Consider the following 22,760-nt stretch of genomic DNA (forward strand, 5'->3'; position numbering starts at 1 on the left):
CCATGGATAACTAGAGTGTGAACTGGGTGTGGTAGACAGGGAGGAACCTAGCAAAGTCTGTTAAAATTCCCCTCTGTCCCATTGTGTCTGTGATACCCAGCAAGCATTTGTTTACCAAACACTTGCTTTTTAATCTCCATGTCAGTTGCCTTCTTCGCCTTTGAAGTCTCAAACCAGTGCCAGAAACAATCTTTTTTGTCTTTAGCTGAAGATGGTATATAAGATGAGGGTTTCCAGCATTTTGGTGCATTACTCAGTTTTCCTGGGTCCCTCCCATGTATACATGTTATTACACTTTTGTTTGATTTTCACATATTAATCTGATGTCAATTTAATTCTTAGACCAGCCAAAAGAACCTAGAAAGGTAGAGAAAATTTTCTTCCTGGCAATCTCACTAAATAAGGAAAGAAAAGAAAAAGCATAGTAAGAAGGGGGGAAAAAAGGTAAAAGAAGAGGTGATCAGGGAAGAAATGGATTTGAACCTGATGTTTTTTGAGATGGGTGTGTGACAATATTGACAGACAGACCCTCACTTAAGTATCGTTTTCAGAAAAGTTCACAAACTTTCTCTGTTGATCGTCCAGTTACTTAGAGACTGTTGCCTAGATCTGAGGACTTAAGAATTCTTGGTGTGGTTAGATGAAACTTCAGCAGAAAGTGTCGGTTAACTGTGCAAAAGGGTCCTTTTGAAACTGGAGAGTAGTACTCACTCCACTTTCATATAACTGAGGTGGGTCACTTTGAGCACAAGCTATATTGTTCATGGCAGAGTAAGGACTTCTGAGCTCAACAATTTTGTTCCTATTGTAACTGTCCTTATTCTACCTTAAAGTTCCAGTCCAAATTCTACCTTCTGCCTGAGACTTTTTTTGAGAAAATACATAGGACTGCCATCCTCCTTGGGGAGGCGGTGTCCCAAGGGAGAGAAAGATCATGGGCTTCAGAGTGGTAATAAAATAGGCCTTTTAAGCAAGTTGTAAAAATAGAAAACGTTAACAGAAACAGACTGACAGATCTAGAGAACAAACTAGTGGTTACCGGTGGGGAGATGGAAGGGGGAAGGGACACGATAGGGGTAGGGGATTCAGAGGTACAAACTATTGTGTATAAAATAAACAAGCTACAAGGATACATTGTACAGCACAGTGAATATAGCCAATATTTTATAATAACTTTAAATGGAGTATAATTATAAAAATATTGAATCACTATGTTGTACACCTGAAACTAATATTGTACTCAGCTATACCTCAATTTAAAAAAAAATGGAAAATGCTTATTTTCCAAAATATGCAGGATGATTTCCAAGACACTTTGAATACTTTCATACACAAAAAAATACTACCTTTATTATTTTTTAAAATAAATTTTTATTTATTTATTTTTATTTTTGTCTGCCTTGGGTCTTTGTTGCTGTGCGCAGGCTTTTCTCTCGTTGCAGTGAGCGGGGGCTACTCTTCGTTGTGGTTCCCGGGCTTCTCATTGGGTGGCTTCTCTTGTTGCAGAGCACGGGCTCTAGGCGCGTGGACTTCTGTAGTTGTGGCACTCGGGCTCAGCAGTTGTGGCTTGCCGGCTCTAGAGCACAGGCTCAGTAGTTGTGGCGCATGGGCTTAGTTGCTCCGCCACATGTGGGATCTTCCCGGACCAGGGCTCGAACCTGTGTCCCATGCACTGGCAGGCGGATTCTTAACCACTGCGCCACCAGGGAAGTCCCTACCTTTATTATTTTCAAGAACGTATTGTAAAGACCCATTGAGTGTAAACCACAAGCATGTCTGTCACTTATTAAGTGACATGTGTTAGGTATAATATATCTAGATATAGCCTACTCCTAACTTTGATGATAAAGAGTCCTAGACCATTTCACTTGACCTTATTCAATCCAATTTCCCACTGACTGACCCCTGGATTTGCCATCTACCCCATGAACGTCAATTTCATTTCTCTGCTTTTGAATCTTGGCTGATGGTCATTTGAAGCCCTCCCCTTGTCCTTATATCCAGAGGCCACCATCTCCTCAAAACTCACCTTCTGAATATTTTTCTCATTCTCCCATGCTTTCACTGTACTGAATAAATACCTTTATTTTTTTGCAGATTTTTATTATTAAAATGCACAGTAATTTAACACATCCTACAGGCAATAATAAGGAACACGGATGCCATGCGATACTAGATGCCTGTTCTTGGCGGTTTCCTGCAGGCACTCTGGTTTCCTTAAGTCACAACCTCTCAAGCCTAATTAAAATATCATTTTTAAAATAGAGCCCATAAAGCTTCCTTTTTTGTTAAATTTGGGATGGGCTCCTTTTTTAAAATTTAAAAAGTTTTTGATTTCTATACAATTTTTAAAGGTTACTTTCCATTTACAGTTATTACAAAATATTGGCTGTATTCCCCCGGGTTGTACAGTACATCCTTGTGCCTATCTTACACCCAACAGTTTGTACCTCCCACTCCTCCACCCCTGTATTGCCCCCCACAACTGATAACCACTAGTTTGTTCTCTATATCGGTGAATCTGCTTCTTTTTTTACCTTCAGAAGTTTGTTGTCTTTTTTAGAACACAAATAATACATATAAGTGATATCATACAGTATCTTTCTCTGTCTGACTTGTTTCACTTAGCATTATGACCTCCAAATCCATCCATGTTGCCACAAATGGCAAAATTTCATTCTTTTTTATGGCTGAGTAATATTCCATCCTATACATATACCACAGTTTCTTTATCCATTCATCTGTTAATGGACACTTAGTTGTTTCCATGGGGGATGGACTCCTTTTGAACATGTTCTTCACCCTGTTATTTTCTTTCTCCCTCATTTTCATTACTCTAGGAAATTTTTTAACATATTTAGAAGTATAATAGTGTATTGAACTCATGTACATAAAACCCAGCTTCAACAATTCACACATGAACCATTTATGTTTCAGCTATACCCGCACCACTTCCTCATCCTTGGTTTATTCTGAAAGATTTGAAGTAAATCCATGGCAATTACCTTTGTGGTTTGTAAGGTACTTGTCTGACCACCCTTTGCACCTAGACTTGATGACAGTCTGGGCCTTACTTCATCTCTGGGTTCCCTGGGCCTAACCCACTGCCTGGTGAATAGCACACTCTCAGTAAATATTTCTTGATAAAAATGAATCAATTACTCACTCCACATCCTGACCCAAAGTCCTAATTCTTTGTCCCGTACATTTTGGCCTTTGGAATATTGGAAACAGCACAGCTCTCTGCCAAATGATTGTTTCAAACATGCCCATTTATACATCTTCCTTCTCCAACAAGAAATGTCAGAGAGTCAGGAACCACACTGCAAGGAACATGGTGTTTTCTGCCAGGTAGAACAAGGTGTACTTGGTCCTCGGTGCCAGGATGGTGCCCCTCCCGCAGTCACTGCCCTGAGGGTTCAATCCTCTGCGTTCTAGGGTTGTTTTCCACTGAGGGTGGAACTACAAAGCAGGTGCTGCTTCTTGGGTGTTTCTAGTTTCATCTCTAACACGAATATTCAGTCCCTAGACTGTGATGAACTTGAATGTGGTGCTTTATCCAATGCCCGTTCTTGGAGCTAAGAGTACAGTCTTCAAAGCCAGACTGCACGGGGCCAAATCCTGGCTACCTGGATAGAGGCTGGATAGAACAAGTTCATGTAATCTCTCTGCTTCTGTTTCCTCATTTGAACAATGAGGATAATAATAGAACCTACCTCAGAGGGCTGTTATAGAGATAAAATGAGTGTGTGTTATAATTCACTGAGTCCAGGATACCTATTTTTATCATCCCTGAAATCAGGTGTGTCTTGTATGTCATGCATATTTAATTGACAGTATTTTTCTTCTAATGGTACATGGGATAATGGTGCATCTTATAGTTAATGGGCTTTTAGATTCAATAAAATACAGCACATATGAAACTCTTAGAACTGTTCCTAACATAGTAAGCACTATTTATTAGTTATTATTATTTACTCCTGGGAACAAAAACATTAAAAACTGTCTAAGAAAAAAAATAAAGTTGTAGACTCCAAATAACCTTAACTGCTGTGTTATTAGTTGCCATTCCAGAGACCTTCAAGTAAACATTCAAGATTCCTCTCCCAATTCTTTACGTCCACAGCCAATCCAACTCCAAATCCTTTAGAGTCTCCCTTTCAGATGTCAAATTCATTCTTCTCTGTTCCCACTGCCAGAGGAATTCAAATTTCATCCTCTCCCACCTGGCCATCACAATCCTTTTATTCTGGTCTTCCTGCCCCAAATCTGTCTCTCACAGGAGACAAAGTCATGTCTCTAATGGGCAAACCTGATCACATCAACAGTCTAACTCGAAACTCTTTAGTTCTCCCCAAGCCTAGAAGAACACCTTTGCTGGCCCCTTCCAACTTTCCCAGCCACTGTACCTGATGCTGCCCCCTCCCCAGCTCGTCTCTCACCCCCGCTCACTCCCTAGACTCTCCAAGCTGAATTACTCACAGCGTGAAAAATACAAGACCCTCTCTCACACCTCCTTCGAGTCTTTGCACCTGCTCTTCGGACTACTATTAATCCCACCCTCTGTACCTCAGTAACTCCAGTTCATCCTCCTTCACCTCCAGGGGGCCGTAAATACCTAGATTCTCATCATACATTGTATTTAATCTCACTGCAGTGTCTCTTAAACTGGGACTTACAGTTGTATTTGCAAAATAACATTTCGTTGTGTTTTTTTTCTATTTCAAAAATAAGTTTTTAACCAACTGATATAAGCATATCTGATTATCTGGTTGGCGTCTTCTGAAAAGTACTACGGCTCATATCAGCGTCAAGTTTGTATTTAAGTTTACAGTTCACTGGCTCCACGTGCCACTACTTTTATTGTCTCGGTTCAGTGATTAGAAGGAGAGAGGATGGCATGAAATAATATGATAGGGACACGTCTGAGCCAAGTGAAAGCCCAATGATGTCATGGCCTATTATGTGAAAGAAGGTTTTGCAATTGATCATGTAGAGGACGGTGGTGGGAAGAATTAAATCAGGTGGGGATAGAGAATGCAACAGATCTCATGTCATAGCAGTGCTATATATTCATCTAGCAAAGCAGCAACTGGTTTTCATCAAAAATATCTATATATGAATTATCATAGTAAATTAATTTGAATTCTATTGGTTTGAAGTTTTACGTGAAAATAATGTATCAATTTGTTTTGGTGTACAGTAATACGAGAGCTAAAAGCATAATAAACTTATACTAGGTTTACATTTGTGCATCTTTAAATAAAACACTAAAAAGAATTAAGTCCTAAATACAACATGGTGGTGTCCTGGATTGGATCCTGGAACAGAAAGATGATATTAGCAAAAACGTTGGTAAAATCTGAATAAAATCTGTAGTTTAGTTAATAGCGTTGCACCAATGTTAATTTCTTAGTATTGATAAATACGCCATAGTTATGTAAGATGGGTAGAATGGGGGAGCTGAGTGAAGTGTATATGGGAACTCTCTGTAGTATATTTACAACTTTTCTGTACATCTAAAATTATTTCAAAATAAAGTTGTTTTGTTTTGTTTTGTTTTGTTACGATGAAGCCAGTGTTGAGAGTCCTCCTGCTAAGCCCATGGAGCGTCTCTGTTTCTTCTGGAAACTCCTTCTTCGTTTTCTCTCCATGAGGCACTACAATAGGCTGTGGATAGATTTCCCAACCATCCACCAGAACCAGAACTCTTGATACCCGTCACCCCTGGCCTTCCCCCTCCCGATAAACAGGATTATATTCACCAAGTGGTTCACTCTCCAAGTCAAATCCACCGGGAAGTCTATCTGCTTTATCTCCAAAGAAGATTTTCTGGATTTCTACACTGCCACTGCCACCCACTGCCTGGCTCCCCAAGCTGCCAGCTGGTCTCCCTGTTTTCATTCGTCCCCTGACCCTCAGCCCTCAGGGCAACCTTTTTAAAATAGTGCATCAGATGGTTTCGCTCCCTTGCTTAGAATCACTCACATTTAAATCCAAACTCCTTCCTGATGCCTAACAAGATCCTCCACCACCTGTGCTCAGCCTACCTCTCTCTCCCCAGTGACTTGGCCACACTGTTTTCTTGCTTTTCTGGCCTCAGGGTCTTTGCACTTGCTGTTCTCTCTGTCCAGAACGCTCTGTCCTCAGCATTTCCACGGCTGCCACTTTGCAGCATCCGGATCTCATTTCAAATGTCACCCCCACCCCCAAATGCCTTCTCCGACCCATAGCAGCCCTGCCCCCGCCCAGCTGCGCCCATCACATCCATGTGCTTTATTGTCTTTCTTGCATTTATTACCTGAAATGACTTTACTCTTTAACACTCGAAGTGTTTTATACTCTGGTTCCTCCATGCTCACTAGCATGTAAGCCCCGTGAGAACAGGGACCTTATCCATCTGACTGCTATACATGTATGTAATTATATGCAACACTGAGAAGAGAGCAAATGTTAAGTATTTGTTGAATGAAGGAAAGAGGAAGATGTTACTATAAGTGATCCCCAAAGATAACGTTTCTCTCTTCCAGACGCTTGCTGGTCGCGTGGTCTTCTTCTCGCCTGTCAGACCCCATTTCAGAATACTGAAATGCCTGATAGCTAGCCACGCCCTTCCCAGCCCAGGATGCCTAGCTCACCCATTTCCCTGTTACTCTGAATCATTGCTTCAGGTTCCGCATAACCTGCAGAGGAATTTTCCACACCTTAAAAATACCATTAACAACTGGATTCGTTTTCTATTGCTAATAGCAAATTACCACAAACTTGGTGGCTTAAAAGAGCGTAAATATTGACCCACAGTTCCGTAGGTCAGAATTATGGCATTGGCATGGCTGGTTCTCTGGCAGAAACTAAGGTGTCGGCCAGGCTGGCTGGTCTGGAGGCTCTGGGGAGAAATCAGCTCCCCAGATCATTCTTGTTGTTGGCAGAATTCAGTTTTCTTCAGTTGTAGGGCTGAAATCCCTTGTTTCCTTGCTGGCTGTCAGCCGGGGGCCATTCCCAGCTCCCAGAAGCCGTTCTCAGGTCCTTCCTCCGTGACCCCCATGGGCAGCTCACAGTATACATGCTTGTGGTCTTTCAAGGTGGCCACAGTGGGTCTCAGGGACTTCCCCTCTGCATCCAGCAGAGAAGACTCTTCTAAAGGGCTCATGTGAGTAGGTGGCCCTATCTTAAGATCAACTGATTAGTAACCTTAATTATATCTGCCAAATCTTTTTTGCCATGTGATGTAACATAATAGCCTATCATAGTTACAGAGGAGGGAGCTATGCAAAGGTGAAGGACGTTGGGTCATCTTAGAATTCTGCCTAACTACATGTGACTTGCATCGTCGTCACCATCAACATCATCATCATCATCACCATCATCATGTACAGGTTGTCTTTCCCACCGAGGGAAAAAGAGAACCACTCCTCCCTCCATGTGATAGACTCCTGGAGTATAGCAAAGATGTGAGAAATTAAATTTAGTTAAGCACACATGTATTCAGCTACTACCATGTGTAAATGCCATGTTTGAATTGAATTGAAATGCCTTTAGGACTTACTATAAAGTTTTTGTGTTATTTTAATAATTAACTCTTAATCATGTGTCCTGTAACACTATTCATTCATACACTCATTCAGAGAATATCTATTGAGTTACTACTATGTGTTCAGACATTTGTCAATATGTCTGCCTTAGGCTGTAAGTTTTTAGAAGGCAGATTTCAAGTGAACTTACACACGTGAAAATGCTTTGTAGATGACATTATTATATAAAAGTAAGACAATACCATGTAAATCTTTCTCTGTGGGCTGAATTGACACACAGATTCCAGAATGTATGAGATAATGTTAACATGCAGATGCAGTTTGCATACCTGAAATACAGTGCTGCCCTGTATTTTTACACAGCCTTGTGTTATGCCTTTTGTCCATTTTATGTGACTTGAGCAAAAAAGAGAAAGGAATAGACAGTTAATAGTTTTACTGTTAAAAAGATTTACTTTTGGGCTTCCCTGGTGGCGCAGTGGTTACGAAACCGCCTGCCAATGCAGGGGACACGGGTTCGAGCTGTGGTCCGGGAAGATCCCACATGCTGTGGAGCAACTAAGTTCATGCGCCACAGCTACTGAGCCCGTGCGCCTAGAGCCCGTGCTCGGCAACAAGAGAAGCCACCGCGATGAGAAGCCCACGCACCGCAACGAAGAGTAGCCCCTGCTTGCCACACTAGAGAAAGCCTGCACAGAAAAAAGAAGATCCGACTCAGCCAAAAATAAATAAAATAAAAAAATTGATTTAAAAAAAGATTTACTTTTTTATTATGTTAAGTCCACAAATGGCCAATGGTGAAATAAACTATAGAATGTTTGATCGTGAAAATCTACTCCCTAGTTATAACACATGATAGGCACTCAATGCCTGTTGAATAAATAAATAAATGAATAGCTAAATTAAAAAATGGTTAAAGCTATATGCATGTTATTAAGAAAATAACTTTCATAAATGTTATTAATATAAATGTATTATTGTTTTCATTAGTATTATTAATAGGGACACTTAACTGTCTTAAATGCACCAGAATGAGTTATTATCTACATTATGGACAAAGTTAAGCTGAACTTTAGATTAAGTAAAGCTGTGTTTTCTTTGCTTGTCTGCTCTGGGTGGTGGTGGTAGGGATAATATAAGTTAACTTACTTCCACAAGATAATATAATCCAACGCTGAAATCCCCCTTCTGTTTCCTTCCCTCTTTTTTTCTCCCTTTATCTTCCATTTAGTAGCCAAACATTTACTGGACCTATCGCCAGACCTTGTGCATATTAGGAATAAAAGTCTGCATAGGATGTAGTCCACATTGCCAAGGAGTTCTAGAGTGGGAGAAATCAAGCCAGGGAAGTTGGCAGTAAGATAGACTGGAAGACCTCTTATACTTGACCATGAAGACCCTCACTAGGACCTGGGCCCCAAACCAGATTGCAATAAACACCCCACACCTCACCCCAGGCAGTGGGATGCTACCTCACTGCACGTTTTCTCCTTCAATCACACACTAATACTTTGCATAAATGATACCAAATACACATGGGCGTGCATTTCCAGTCTATTTGAAGGAGCTATTTTGGAGAGTTTAATGTATAGAATCCTTTGAATAAGAACAGATATTTACTGAGAATGAACACAGGCTAATTATACTACACGGAAACTGGTGACGTCTGTGCTTGAAAGTTTATCACAAGCTCCACCTTTGTGGTGGGACTACTGGCTGACATCACAACCACAAGCGAATTCATTCCATCAGGCTCTCAGTGCCTTGATCACAGCGGGCCTCACGGAACATAATCATTTGTTGACTCAGTTTTCAGAACTGAGCAGCTGGACTATAATAGTAGTCAAGGTTCTACCTTCTAAGGGCATTCAAAGTGATCAGGTTATAACAAAAGACAAAAGCCATTGATTTTGGAAGAAGGCAGCTCACTTCATGGATGACTTGCCTGGGTCCTTCAGAGTTCTAGGGCTTCCTGCTCCACACAAACAGAGGCAATGACAAGAGTGGGAAGTGCAAAGGCCCTGTGCAGTCACACAGGGCCCCATGCTCATGAGACCCTCACTCACACCTGGTTTAAAACTCTGCTGTTGTCATCTTGAAATTCTTAATAATTTTTGAGCAAGGGACCCTGCGTTATGTGCCCAGTCCTGTGTACAGGGCATGACTGATACATCAAGGAGGGGTCCCAACTCATGTTGGCGGGGGAGGCTTTCAGAAAAAGGAAGGGACAGCGAATGTCAGGAAATGTAGCTGAAAAGGTGAGAAAGAGCCAGGTCATGAACTGGTACATTTCAAGTTAAGGCAACTGGGACTGATCCTGGAACTAATGGGTTTCAAGCCAGAGTAGTGGGGTCAGATGTGCAAAAACAGTCCCTCTCAGGCTGGTGCATGAGCTACATTTGCAGGGGCCAGGTAATTAATCAGAGATTGCAATTATCCGGGTGAGTAATGAGGAAGGCCTGCACTAGCACGGTAGCACTAGGGACAAAGGAGAAAAATCAGCAGGCCTTCATGATTGCTGTCAGGGCTAAAGGAGAGGGCAAAGTTACGGGTGCCTCCCAGCTTCAGGGTCAGGTATGACAGTAGATAACACAAGAGCAGATCTTGGTGTGGTGGGGGGGAGTGGGAGGATGGGGAGATACATAAATAATTCAAGATGAGACTTGTCATTAAGATGTCCATTCTCTTGGCTTCCCTGGTGGCGCAGTGGTTGAGAGTCCGCCAGCCGATGCAGGGGACATGGGTTCGTGCCCCGGTCCGGGAAGATCCCACATGCCGCGGAGCGGCTGGGCCCGTGAGCCATGGCCGCTGAGCCCGTGTGTCCGGAGCCTGTGCTCCGCAACGGGAGAGGCCACAACGGTGAGAGACCCGCGTACCACACACACACACACACAAAAAAGTCCATTCTCGGGCTTCCCTTGTGGCACAGTGGTTAAGAATCCACCTGCCAATGCAGGGGACATGGGTTCGAGCCCTGGTCCGGGAAGATCCCACATGCCACAGAGCCACTAAGCCCACGAGCCACAACTACTGAGCCCACGTGCCTAGAGCCCATGCTCCGCGGCAAGAGAAGCCACCACAATGAGAAGCCCTCGCACCGCAACGAAGGGCAGACCCCCACTTGCTGCAACTAGAGAAAGCCTGCGTGCAGTAATGAAGACCCAACATAGTCCCCCCAAAATAATAAATAAATAAATAAATAAATAAAAACTGAAAAATCACATTAAAAAAAAAAGATGTCCATTCTCACCACATTAATCTATAGATTCAACGCAATCCCAATCAAAATTTCAACAGGCTTTTCTTTATTTTTTGGTAGAAATTGACAAGCTGATTCTAAAATGTGCAGCAATACAAAAGGTTTCTTCAAAACATTTGAAAAAACCCCCAGAGTTAGATGATGTACACTACGTGATTTCAAAGCCTACTGTAAAGTTACAGTAATTAAGAGAATATGCTTCTGGAGGAAGAATCAACAAACACATCATGGAAAAGAATAGAGAGCCCAGAAATAGACTCTAATTTATGTAATCATTTGATTTTCAACAAAGGCACCAAAGCAATCCAATGAGGAGAGGAAATTCTGTTCAACAAATGGTGCTGGATATATGTATAAGTATAGCTGATTCCTTTGTTATACAGCAGAAACTAACACACCATTGTAAAGCAATTATACTCCAATAAAGATGTTAAATAAATAAATAAAATATAAAACAAATGGTGCTGGAATAACTGGATATCCATATAGGGAAAAATAGACCCTGAATTCAACCTCATACCATACAAAAAATATGAATTCAAAATAGATCATAGACCTAAACACCAAAGTTAAAACAATAAAGATTTAAAAAGGAAACATAGGAGAATATCTTGTGACTTGGGGGATAAGCAAAGGTTTCTTAGGTCACAAAAATCCATAATTATAAAAGAAAATTGATAAGTTAGAATCAAAATTAGAAATTTCTGATCATCAGAAGACACAGTTAAGGGACTTCCCTGGTGGCACAGTGATTAGGAATCTGCCTGCCAATACAGGGGACATGGGTAGAGCCCTGGTCCGGGAAGATTGCCACATGCCGTGGAGCAACTAAGCCGATGCGCCACAACTACTGAGCCCACACGTCACAGCTACTGAGGCCTGCACACCTAGAGCCCGTGCTCCGCAACAAGAGAAGCCACCGCAATGAGAAGCCCACACACACAACGAAGAGTAGCCCCTGCTCACCGCAGCTAGAGAAAGCCCGTGCGCAGCAACGAAGACCCAATGCAGCCAAAAATAAATAAATTAATTAATTAAAAAAAAAGACAGTTAAGAAGATGAATAAGCAAGATACAGGCTGGTAGAAAATATTCGCAAAACGTATATGAGATGGTGGCCTGGTATCCAGGATGTATGAAGAACTCCTACAACTCAACAGTGAAAAAACAACAACCCAATACAAAATATATGAGTATATTAATGACCAACAAACACATGAAAGTGTCCTCTACATAATTAGTCATCAGGGAAATGCGAGTTAAAACCACAATGAGCTGTCATTACACACGCATCTGGATGGCTAAAATTTTAAATTCTGAAAACACCAAGTATTGATGAAGATTTGGAACGACAGGAACTTTCACACATTGCTGGTGGGGTGTTTGGCTTAGTGCGATCACTTTGGAAAACTAGAATTATCTACATCAGTTAAATATAGGTAAACTCCAGGACCCAACAATTTCACTCCCAGATATATATTCAACAGGAGTACATACAACGTGTTCACCGAAAGACATGTACAAGAATGTTCACAGCGGCATGATTGCTAAAAGCCCCAAACTTGAAACAGAAGTCCACCAAGATACACCATGGGACACCCGGCAGTGAATACTGCACACCTGTTAAAATGAACACCCAAGAACATCGAACCTCAAAAGCATAACGTAGGAATCAAGAAGCCAGGCACCGAAGAGTAGATCGTGTACGATTCTATTTATAACAGGCAAAGCTACTCAATGGCTTTAGAGGTCAGGCTGGTAGTTTCCTTTGGAGGGTGCGAGGAAATACCAAACGGCAGAGGGCCAAGGGGGCTTCTGGTGCATTACTAATACTCTTTTTTCTTTTCTTTCTTTTTTTTTTCAACTAATGCTCTACTTCTTGATTTGGTTCCATGGGTGTTCCTACCTGTGATTCAGTGAGCTGTACCCCTGTAATTTGTTCTCTTTCCTGTATACATTATAGTTCCTCTTTTAAAATAATGGACATTAATTTTTAGAGCAGTTTTAGGTTCGTGACCAAATTGAATGGAAAGTACAGAATTCCCACGTGCACAGCCGCCCCCATTATCAAGTCCCCCACCGGAGTGTTATATTTGTTATAATCCGTGAACCTACACTGACACATCATTACCACCTAGCTTGTAGTTTACATTAGGTTTCAGCCTTGGTGCTCATTCTTGGTATTCTGTGGGTCTGGACAAAATGTATAATGACATGTATCCATCATCATAATAATATTATACAAAGTAGTTTCTCTATCCTAAAAACCTTCTGTGTTCTGCCTATTCGCCCCTCACTTTCCACTATGCTTCAATGTTTAAAAGTTGTAAAGAATAGATGGTCCTGCGGGAATGTTTGAAATCTCTCTGGGAAAGTGTATAGATGAGGCTTCTAGATCTGGAGTCCGAGAGTCTAGAGGGGCCCACAAACTCCTTGATAATATCATATGAAAAGAATCCTATGTATTGTGTAATGTGCAGTTATTTTTTCTGGGAGGAGAGGTCAACAGAGAATCAAAGGGATCTGTGATCCCCCAAAGTCACAAACCTCCGGTGCAGGGAGAGAAAGGGGCGGGCAAAGAATGGAGTTTTGGGGACAACAAAAGTAAAGGGAGGTCAGAGAAAGGACACGCAGGAGAGAGTCAGGAAATGAGTGGCCACAGGAGAGGATGGAGTCGCGCAAGTCCCAGCAAGGGGCGATTCCAGAGGAGAGCGTTAAGCGGGGCTTAAAAATGGAGGGAGGATTGTTTTCGAGGAAGCGGCGAGGACAGATGGTAGCGGCTTGAGGTGGGAATGGTTCCCACCTCCACACACTGTCCCCAGCAGAGCCGGGAGTCTCCTCCCACCAGGCAAGGCTCTTCCTGTCCCCACCCCTCACGAATCTGGGTGATTCTAAACTCTCAGGCCCTGTCATTTCTCCAGGGAGAACCCTATCTGAGGTGGCTTTTCCGCGTTACTCTCAACCTCACTACCCCTTTTAATCTTCCTCATAGAACTTTAAAAAAAAATGTCAATTTCTCATTTACCTGTTTACTTGCATGTGACCTGCCTTCCACACCAGAATGTAAGCTGCCTGAGGCCAGGGCCTTGCCTGTCATGGCTCCCATGGTCACCCCAGCAAAGAGCATGGGTTCAAGGTCACAGTAGGTCCTTCAACAGCAGGGGAACTCGGCCGTGCCTGGCAGTCAGGATGCGAACACAGTGCTGGACGTTTAGAAGGAAGGAGGGAGATTGGGGAGGGGGGTGTGTAGAGTGAGGCTCAGGGCCTAAGGAGGGTAGTTTAAAGACAGAAGATGATGGAGGGAGTTCCTTGGCGGTCCAGTGGTTAGGACTGAGCGCGTTCACTGTGGTGGCCCGGTTTAATTCCTAGTCAGGGAACTAAGATCCTGCAAGCCGCATGGCGGGGACAAAATTAAAAAAAAAAAAAAAAAAAAAACAAGACAATTGATGTTTGCATGCCGAGGGGAAGGATCGCGGAATGACGGTGCGACGATGAAGGATAGCCAGGAGATAACCGATAGGGGAAGTAGAGGGGGTCCTCGGTGATGAGCACGGGGGTGGGGGACACTGGCCTTGAAGAGGAGGACCTGTCGCATTCTCTAAACAAGAAGAACAAAGCAGCTGTGGGGTTAGAGATACGTAGGGTGGTAAATTCATAGCTTGGCAGAATTAGAAATGATATGACATCCGAGGGTATCACTTTTCTTGAAGTAGGGGGCAAGGTGATCTTCAGAATGAAGGCTGCAAAGCCCTAGGTAGTAACTGCAGTAGAACGGTGAGGCTGACCCCGCTGGATCACCGTGATGGTCATTTATCTATTTACTGTGTCCCCCCAGCAGCAGGGGAAGTCTCTGAGGGCAGGCACCTGATCTGGCTTTGACCGCTGAGCCCCAGGAACCTTGAACAGCCCTGGCCCGTGTTGGAGATCAAAGCGTATTCACTGGAAGCATGAAGGGGTGAGTGACCAAAGGGAAGGGACAGCTGGGAAAGCAGGACAAGAGCGGTGCTGGGCAGCACTGTGGGGCCTCTCTGGCACTGCTGAGCTGCCCAGATGTAGGTGGGGAAGACTCAGCATCAAGGGTTTTGCTGAAATGAGCTGAGGGTGATTCACGGGAGGAGTAGGGCACGAGAGAATCAAAGGTGCTGATGAGAGGGAAGTTCAGACAGTCAGGCCTGGCAGGAAAAGAAGCCAGATTGGGAGGAGGTGACAGAGCAGGGGAAGGCAGAGGCATGCGTGTGTGCATGTGTGTGTGTGTGTGTGTGTGTGTGTGTACGTGTGTGGGCACGCTGAGGGCAGCGCAGTGGGAGTTGGGCATGAGAGTGGGATATTGCTATCTAAGCTTTCAGAGGTGGGGCAGTTTCACGTGATGACAAGGTGCAGGGTGCGTCCACAGGAGTGGGCAGCTGAGAGGACCAAAGGGAAGGGCCTTGGAGTGGAGGAGCTTAGAGGCCGGGATGGACGTTGTCCATAGGAACACTCAAGCCATTCCATTTGAGCTGGAGAGAAATACTGCACCAAAGTCAGTCTGCTGGACCCTTGGCAGGAGGGGTTTCTTCGCGGACACGGAGGCATCTGGCCTGGCAGCATCGGTTTCCCCATGGATGTCCTCAGGGAAGGGCTCAGCAGGAAGGAGGCAGGTTGACATACAACAAGGGTGTTTGCCCTGGATGGTGTCTCCAGGGAGCCCCGAGGAGATCGGGCAAGGCCTCAGAGCACCCTGGGAAGAACAGGAGTGAGGAAAGCAGGAAGTGCTCAGGTGTGACGGATGAGCTGGTCAAAGAAATGATGGTCCCCAAGGGCCTCCCAAACTCACAGACGCACGGCTCAGGCTCACACCCAACCTGGACCCACAGCCCTCTCCCGAGAGATTTCGGCCCCGAGTTCACTAACACCTGGAAAGCCCTGCTTAGTACGTCAGCAGGCTTCCGGAAAGCAGAGACTTGCTGAAAATTCGTGCTGCTCCTCGTGGCAGTTATGTGTGTTGAGAACCATTGTTCCTTTAAACATTCTTAGTCAAAATTCCCTAGGATTGCAGCACTCATTTTCCAAATGGGTACCATCATTCCGTCACTCTCGCCAAATATATCCGGAGAGAGAAGGATGTAGTACAGATCAGTGTACATTTTCACAGGGGCTACCAGCAGTTCTAAAAGGGAATTTTAAAGGCTCTTTAAGAAAATGCTGGGCAGGAGCCTCATTTGCAGCCAGGGAACCACCTACGCTGTCCTCCAAGGGGCGTGGACTTTCCCCTGGCTGGCCTCAGGCTCTCAGTGGAATGAAAGGACAAGGAGGACAGGATGGGCCACTTCCTCCACCACTGTCACCTGTGCTCTCCTGTCTCTGCCTGCAAACTTCTTCCCGCTGGCCTGTTGGCTAAGCGCAGATCTCTAGGACCAGTTCAGGTAGGATAGCCCGCAGAGCAAGGCTTCCTGAGGACCCCGTCCGTGTGGGGCACTATGTCTGCAACAGGGGCCCAGAGATGATTCAGAGTCAGGGTCTAGAGGGCCTGTATCATCTCCAGAGCCGGCTGCAGGCTGAGGATGAGAGAGGGGATGGGCAGCTGGGCTGGTGGGCTCAGGGAAATGCCCGGCCACTCCAGCCACCTACCCAGTGGCTTGCTCCCTAAAATGCTGGCTGCCCAGCGCTGAGATCAAAATAGAGTTCAAGTATTCGGAGAATCTGACATACTTGACCTCTGAAGTTATTAAGTACAGCCCGGTTCTCAGAACCACAGATTCAACAATGTTTATCAGATGTTGATGCATCAAAGGTTCATGCCTATGAATATTTATCAAACAATTAAATATCTAATTGACATAGTTATTAAATGTCACAATATTTATCAAGATGATTATGAGAATTCACTCATGAAACAAACATGTACCGGCAACCTTCCTTGTGCCGGGCACGTGGTGATGCAGAGAAGAGTGAAGTATGACCCTTGGCCTCCAGTAGCCCCAGCCCAGCGATGAGGACAGATGGACTGCAGGCTCCCACACTGAAAGCCGTGAGAGAGGGATGGGAGTCGCCAGGCCGTGTGGGAAACCAAACAAGGATCTGGAAAGGTTTCAGCAGCAGGTCACGCTTGAGCAGCCTTGTTTGTTCTCGGTCACCTTTTTGGTAAAAGGTATTTGTGGTTGATTTCTATTTTTTAACAACTTTATTGAGAAATAGTTCACATACCATACAATTCACTCATTAAAGTACAATTCCCTGTTGTGTGGTATATTCATAGAGTTGTACGGCCATCCCCACGGTCAATCTTACACTTTCATCATCCCTCAGAGAAACTCCATACCCGCTAGTAACCACTTTCTATTCTCCTCCGATTCTTCCCCATTCCCTGCTCTCTCCCAAACCCTAGGAAACTCCTAATCTGCTTTCTGCCTTGGACTGGCCTGTTCTGGGTATTTCACATAAAGTGAATCATATAATGTATGGTCTTCAGTGACTGGCTTCGATGTTTGCAAGGTTCATGCATATTGAAGCCTGCGTCACTGCCCCACTTCTTTTTGTTTGTTTGTTTAGTTTTCTATTTTTTTTTTTTGGCCATGCTGGGTAGCTTGCGGGATCTCAGTTCCCTGACCCGAGATTGAACCCAGGCCGTGGCAGTGAAAGCCCAGAATCCTACGCACTAGGCCACCAGGGAACTCCCCCCACTCCTTTTCATTGCAAATAATATGCCTCATTTTATTTATCTACTCATCAGCTGAAGGACATTTGGGTGGTTTCCACATTTTGGCTATTATGAATAATGCTGCTATTCACATTTGCGTCCAAGTTTTTGTGTGTATATAGTTTTAATTTCTTCAGTATATACCCGGAAGTGGAATTGCTGTGTCACCTGGGAACTCTGTTTAACATTTAAGAAATTGCCGGGGCTTCCCTGGTGGCACAATCGTTAAGAATCCACCTGCCAATGCAGGGGACACAGGTTTGAGCCCTGGTCCAGGAATATCCCACATGCCGTGGAGCAACTAAGCCCATGTGCCACAACTATTGAAGCCCAGGCACCACAACTACTGAAGCCCACGCACCTAGAGCCTGTGCTCCGCAACAAGAGAAGCCACCGCAATGAGAAGCCCGCGCACCGCAATGAAGAGTAGCCCCTGCTCGCCGCAACTAAAGAAAGCCCGTGTGCAGCAACGAAGACCCAACGCAGCCATAAATGAATGAATGAATGAATGAATAAATAAATAAATGAAGAAAAGAAAGAAAGAAAGAAATTGCCGAACTGTTTTCCAAAGAGGCTGCACCATTTTCTATTCCCACCGACAATGTATGAGGGTTCCAACTTGCCTACATCCTCATCAACACTTGTCCTTTTTAAAATGATAGCTATGTTGGTGAGTGTGAAGTGGCAACTCATTGTGGTTTTTATGTGCATTTCTCTAATGACTAATGATATTGAGCACCTTTTCATATACTTATTGGCCATCTGTATATCTTCTTTGGAGAATGTCTGTTCAGATCCACTGCTCATTCTTTCATTAGGTTATCTCTCTTTTTATCACTGAGTAGTAAGTGTTCTTTATAAATGCTGGATACAGGTCCCTTAGCAGATATACGATTTGCAAATATTTTTCTCCCAGTCTGTGAGCTGTCTTTTCACCTTCTTGATGATGTCCTTTGAAATGCAAAAGTTTTTGTTTTGATGAAGTTCAATTTATTTTTCTTTTGTTGTTTGCGATTTTGGTATCATATCTGAGAAATGGATTTTTTCCCAACTCAATCACAAAGCTTTACTCCTTTGTTTTCTTCTAAGAATGTTATAGTTTCAGCTCTTTCATTTAAGTCTGTGACCCATGTCGAGTTATTTTTTGTATATGATGATGGGGGCTTGTGGGGGTTTTCTTTGGATTGTTTTAGTTTTCTTAGAGAATTAGCAAAGTCCTCTGCTGAGGGTAGAGATGGAATAAGACGAAATAGACATACAGGAGAGAAGAGAGTTTAAAATACTTGTCTGGGAGAGTGGGAGAGAGAATGAATTGGGGAAATAACATAAAGTACTGGACTCTACCAAGGGCTCAACTTAGGTTCCTGGTCATAAATTTAAAGCAGAATTGCAGGGGAGGAAAAACTCTCCTCCACCCTATCTGGGTCTCTGGCCAGGCCTAGGAATTAAACTGACACGGAACAAATTAACAGAAGAGCGTATAATTTTTTTGACCAGAGCAGGAAGCTTTTGTATCTTTCAGACAAAGACACAATGAATTTGTGACAAATTGACAAGACAAAGGGGTTTGGACGTGGGGTGGTAAGTGGTGAAGAAGTAACTAGGAAGATAAAGGTTAGTTTAATAAGCTTGTTGGTACAGATTTCTCAGCTTCCAATCTCCCGTCTCTGGTGATAAGAATGTCTTCCTTCTTCCCAGGACAGAGCAGATACCTGGGAGCTTTATCTCCTGCTTTTAGGAAGAAAAACAGGGTCAATGTCCTCCTTGCCCATGTGTTTCTTGAGCGCCTTTAACTCAAAATAATCAATATGCCAAAGTGGCCTATTTGGGGATGAAATATTCTAGTTTCCTTCAATCAGTATAGACCAATCAGTATAGTCTTATGTTTTCCTCCAGCCGGTGGGTGCATGACCCAGGTGAGGCAGGTGGAGGGTTGGATTTTTGCCCATCAAGTAAAACCAAGCAAGTGAAGGACAAGCGGGCTGAAGGGAGGGGCAAGGAGGTGGACAAAATGATGGGCCATGAAGTTTAAGGAGGGAAGTGAGGGCATGACGGTGTGACAGACAGATAGACAATGGCAGGGTCGATGGATTTTGGTCCCAGTGGGTACTAGGGAAATGAGGAGGAAAAATGGGAGTGGTCGTGTTGGGGCAAAAATAATTCACCTGGTAAATGGGGTAGGATCTTCCCAAACCAGGGCTCGAACCCCTGTCCCCTGCATTGGCAGGTGGATTCTTAACCACTGTGCCACCAGGGAAGCCCCTGTTTTTACTTTAAGAGTCCCTTGTATTACGAAAAAGTTGAAACTGTAAAGGTCAAAGGAAAAGAGAACATCTGTAATCCCACTTTCCAGCAACATCTTGATGTATTTGTGTTCCCTTTTAAAATAGATGTATACTATGTACTTATTCTATTTATACATGATTTCTTACAACACTGGCACCTTAATTTTGGATTTTCCACTGAAAATTTTATGATTATTTCATACGTCATTTAATATTCCTCTAAAACATTTTTAACAACAGCATGATTATACCATTAGTAACTTGTCCAATCCCTTTTGTCTGGCATAGATATTGTCTCCAATCTTCAGCCTTATAAACAAAATTGAATGACCATGGGGGTCACACACGTTTAACATATATAGCCAATCCTTACATACAGTCTTATATCTCCATGAACCTTTGAAACTGCTTAAAACTTCTAAAACAGAATAGATCTAGAAGAGCGAAAGAATTCTCACTCAGCTTCCCAGGATCTGCCAGGCAGTCTCCAGCTTTTAGGTTCCTTGCTTCAGGTGATCCAAAAAGTATTCAGCGCTAAGAACTTGACAGTGAACGAAGCAGGTGTGGTCCCTGCCTTCCCGAAGGCTGTAATCTAGGGTGAAAAGACGAGCATACGCGAGCATCAGGCACGTTTGGACATTTTGCATGCCCTATCTCATGCCACTTTTACTGTAATTCTCTAACAAGACCTTGACTTCCCCATTTTATAGGTGAGGAAACTGGGCTATGGGGAGCTTGTATTTGGAAAGGGCGCAGCTGATACACGACAGAACTTGAGCCTGGGGGTCAGATCCTCTCAACTCCAAAGCAGAGCTCAAAGCGCCTGCGGGTTCTCTTAGCTGGAGACTCCTCCCCAAGCACTTGCTGCCCTCGCCTTCTTTCCAGCTTAACTACATCAAAGACATGTTTGAAGAATTGAATGCATGAGTGACAGACGGGTCACGTGTTTATAACTGGGCAGGATCAGTATCTTCCAAAAGAACCCTGGGAGGGGAAAAAGGAACTTAGAAATGAGGAACAAAAGGAGAAAAAGAAGCAGAGAGGCGTGAAGCTTTTTAAGGTGGCTGATACTCAGAGCCTACTCTGATGACTTAATAGGGACCGGCCATTGTGCCAGATCATTTAATCCCCAGAAAAACCTTACTTTATTTTTTTATTTTTGGCTGCATTGGGTCTTCATGGCTGCGCGCAGACTTTCTCCAGCTGATGCAGGCGGGAGCTGCTCTTTGTTGCGGTGCGTGGGCTTCTCATCGCGGTGGCTTCTCCTGTTGTGGAGCACGGGCTCTAGGCGCGCGGGCTCAGTAGTTGTGGCTCACGGGCTTAGCTGCTCCGCGGCATGTGGGATCTTCCCAGACCAGGGATCGAACCCGTGTCTCATGCATTGGCAGGTGGATTCTTAACCACTGCGCCACCAGGGAAGCCCTTATTAAACAGGAACCTTATTATACAGGAACTATTACTATCCCCATTTTACAGCCCTCTGAACCCAAGTAGCTGTGCAAGTTCACTTGGCTGATGGTGGGAAAGCCAGGAATTTAACTCCACGTAGTGTCCCAGTAGCTGGTTCTTTGGACCAGGTAGTAGAGCAGTAGTTTAGATATTGTTGTGCAATATTCAGAAGAATGAATTTCAAATCTGAGGCCTACCATTAACTGTGCTCTAAATCAGCTCACTTAATGGGCTTGTTTCCTCATCTGTGAAATGAGGATCATGGCATCTCTTGAATATTTATGTCTAATTTTTATGCGTGTGTCACATCCCACTCAGTGTTTTATGTTCAAACCTTCGTGAGTTGGGACTGCTCATAATTCTGTTTACCATATTTGCTTTGCTGTACCACGAGTCTGAAAACTCTGATCTATTTTTGCAAACTCCAGAGGCTGGAAGATACTGGAAAAAAAAAAAAAGAAAACAAACAAAAAAACTTGTTAAATGAAATGAACAGAGAAGCCTTCTCCTTATCTCGATGCACTTGAGCAAATGAATCATGAGAATTCCTCCTCCGTCTTATTTTCTCCAAGAAAAAAATGAACACCATCAGAACACTCCTTAAATCAAAAGGGTATTGGCCAGATGACAAAATGTAGATCAGAGGACTTTGGGCCCTTGGAGAAAGATGCCGGGCAATAACAAGGGATTATAATAATGTACCAAACGTAAAGCGTAAAACCATAAAGACCTTCTAAGAAAGGAGAGGGCGTGAGAGGGGAAAGGAACATTTACTGAGCACAACTGGTTCCCAGGCTCTGACTTTGGTGCCTCGGATGCTCTTTTCTCTTATCCTCAGAACAGGCCTGAAAGTTGAGCAGAATTGCCCTCCTTTCTTCAGATGGGAACCCTGCAGCTCAGCAAAGTTAAGCAGCTAGTCCGATTATCTGATTCTAAAGCCTAATCTGTTTCTACAACACCAGGTGGACACTCCAGGGGCAATTCGGCTTCCGCTTTTCTCTACTAGAGACCTGTCCCTCCAGAAAAACTTCCTTGGGTCCTTCTCAGCAAAGCCTAGAAAAATCCACCTGAGCTGATCGTAGGTGGAATTATGTGTCTGCGCTAATCTGGGGACAGCATCTTTGGAAAGGGCTGTCTCCATGAAGTAATGAAGAGGTCTAAAAGGGTACCACCCGGGAGAGGCCGGTGGACAACAGACCAACTAGGCCAGCCTCGTCCTTCTGGTTCCCAAACCTGATGGGACGGTACCACCTCGCACAGACTTCAGCTGGCTCAGTGCACAACCAGTGCCGGCTGCAGAAATATTTCTGGAATATCTAGCTGAAGCCAAATTCATAATAAGCTAGAGATGATTCAGGGCTGATGGCATTTCCTCCTCAGCCTCTATTTCCAGGAAGAAATAGCATTCTTTCTGACCTGGGTTCTTTCAGGATTGTGTCCTTGAACGTGTTTTTCATAACCTGGGGGTATTTTATAAGTGGTGGTCAAGGCACTTAAACTTAGCTGCAGCTTGCAGAGACTCTGGGTGGGGTGGAGACACTGAATATGGGCCTTAAAGGC

This window comes from Leucopleurus acutus (genome assembly GCF_964270905.1).
Source record: "Leucopleurus acutus genome assembly, chromosome: 12".
Taxonomy (NCBI): domain Eukaryota; kingdom Metazoa; phylum Chordata; class Mammalia; order Artiodactyla; family Delphinidae; genus Leucopleurus; species Leucopleurus acutus.